General features: G+C 60.1%; 1 long non-coding RNA gene across 1 annotated transcript in view; it reads left to right on the forward strand.

The window, feature by feature from the left end:
- Positions 1–338: 338 nt before the first annotated feature.
- The window catches only part of LOC142047247 (uncharacterized), a 6,197-nt gene continuing 4,055 nt past the window's right edge, over positions 339–2,480 (forward strand). The window contains exon 1 of the long non-coding RNA XR_012656442.1: positions 339–584. This is a non-coding gene — a long non-coding RNA (uncharacterized LOC142047247). The remainder of the gene's footprint in view (positions 585–2,480) is intronic.

Genomic DNA, 2,480 nt, shown 5'->3' on the forward strand with positions numbered 1-2,480 from the left:
CCGGTCAGGGCAGGAGGCGCACACCCCAGTGCTGGGCCCTGACACGGCCGTGGGGAAGCAGACACAGCAGCTGAGCAGGCACTGGGGCTTACCAGAGCCTGGCCCTCGCTGGTGTCCTCAGGCCTTCACCACCACTGACGTGGCCCGTTAGACCCAGACAATAATGAGCTCGGTGAATGGGCGCAAAACTTCAACCAGGGCTAATCGCCATGGTGATGAGCAGATACCACCAGGATTACATTTGACTGCTAAAAGGGTGGCTTTGCACCATGTTTCTGAGAGATGCTCTAGGGTCCCTCACACAGCGGGGCCAGAGCGTCACATCACACGGAACAATGGTGCCAGGCTGTAGGGGACACAAAGTGCCAACCCCAGGGCCAGATGAAGGTGCATCATGATTAGGGCCTAAGCGCATGATAACATCAGCTGCTCAGCTCGTGTGTTTATAGGCCTTATGGGTGTGAGAAAAAAGCCTGGAACTGTGACCCAGGTATAACTGATGGAGCCATAGCTGTCTGAGCCTGCAGAGAGCCTGACAGGCTTGCCTGGAGACAGGAACCTGCCCCAGTCATCATAAGGACGTGGTGAGCCAGAACCTGCAACTCAGACGGGTGCGTCTGCTGATACCCTCATTTCTGCCAGGGCTCCTAATGTGTGTGTGGTTTGGGGAGGGGGGCTGCCCTGTGGGCACCACACCATAGCGCTGCTGGGGTTGTGGCTGGCAGGCCCCCAGGTCTAACTGATGACAGAGCACATTGATGTGAGGAGGCAAGTAGCCCCAGGCTTGCCCGTGTTGCAGCCTGTGAGCCAAACCAAGACAAGACCCTGGGTGGGGGGGTAGGGGAGATAGTGTTATTCAACTGCTGAAGGACAGTGGTCAGGTTGCTCAATTCAGCCAAAGATGCTGGAGTACATGAGGAGGAGGAGAGGTGATGGGGGCGGGGGTCATATGTGTGTGGGGACTGAGCTGGCGAGTTCTGCCGGGCAGGGCGAGGACCAACTGGGAGCTGCAAGGGAAGAGGGCGAGAGTGTGTGTGTGTGTGTGTGTGTGTGTGTGTGTTCCCCCTCCCCCATGTGCAGCAGATATGGGTCGTCTATAGGTGGGGGTTGGGGTCTGTTTAGGGTGCATGCATGGGATGATGGTGAGCATGCAGCATGGTGTTAGGAGTTGCGCTTAGACGGCACACGGGGGTGGGGAGGGCTCAGCCATCCCCAGAAACCTGGGGGATCCAAGCCTCTCCCAGCTGCGTTTCCAGGCGCTATTGCCCGTGTGTGTCACCAGGCAGCAGAGTCCCAGCGTCCAGGGGCAGGTCTGAGGCAGCACCAGCCAACACAGCCCATCACTAGTGACTGCAGCATTACTGGGGGCCAGAGTGTGGGGCCTGGCCTGGCGCTTACTGAGCCCCACTGCGACTCGCTGGGGTGTGAGTAGCCAGCCAGCGCTGCCCCATTGTTCGCTGCACAGTGCCACAGTGTCAGTGCGTCTCAGTGGAGGTCAGGGACTGGGTGCGAATCCTGAAGCTGCTGCCTTGCCATACCAAGGGCACCTGGCTCGTCCCTGACCAGTCCATGCCTGCCCCTCCCCCTCGACTTGGGTTATGTCCCGCGCCCTAACGTCACACAGAGCAGTGCTAGGTGGGCAGACGAACGCCCTGGAGCTGGCCTGGCCCCTGTTCACCATCAGAGGCTGAGAGTGAGCGCATTCCCTGTGGCACTTGTAGCCACATAACCCCTAGAGCATCAGGGCACAGGTTACCTGGGGTCAGAGGGGTGGGCACTAGCGTGTGAGCAAGGGGGTGGGCTAGCCAGACACTGCTGGAGGGGACCCTTTAGGGTGCACCAGGATGTGTGTGGTAAGAGTGAGTGCAAGGGGTGCAGGGCTTTATGGTGCTTGAACAGGAAGAGGGTTAGGGTGTGTGCCCAATGGGTTAGGTAGCGCACCGTTGGTGGGGGAGGAGGAGGCACAGGAGGCAGGATTGGGGACGGGGAGTAGTGGCAAAGGAGGCGGGGTGTTAGAGGAGGCAGAGTTAGGGGTGGGGTCAGGATGGCAAGGGAGGCAGGGTTAGGGCTGAGGGGAGGAGTCGGAGTCAGAGGAGGCAGTGTTGGGGCGGAGTCAGGCTGTCAGAGGAGGGTGGGTGTCAGGGTGGTAGAGGAGGTGGGATTAGGGTAAGTGGAGGGGGACAGGGTGGTAGATAAGGTGGGATTAGGGTGAGTGGAGGGGGTCAGGGTGGTAGATAAAGTGGGATTAGAGGGTGGGGTCGGTGGTAGAGGAGGTGGGGTTAGGGGCAGCGTCAGGGTGTCAGAGGAGGTGGGATTAGGGTGAGTGGAGGGGTCAGGGTGTCAGAGGAGGCGGGGTTAGGGGCAGGGGCAGGGTGTCAGAGGAGGTGGGATTAGGGTGAGCGGAGGGGTCAGGGTATCAGAGGAGGTGGGATTAGGGTGAGCGGAGGGGTCAGGGTGTCAGAGGAGATGGGGTTAGGGGC

Source organism: Chelonoidis abingdonii, chromosome 8 (genome assembly GCF_003597395.2).
Source record: "Chelonoidis abingdonii isolate Lonesome George chromosome 8, CheloAbing_2.0, whole genome shotgun sequence".
In the NCBI taxonomy this organism is placed as follows: domain Eukaryota; kingdom Metazoa; phylum Chordata; order Testudines; family Testudinidae; genus Chelonoidis; species Chelonoidis abingdonii.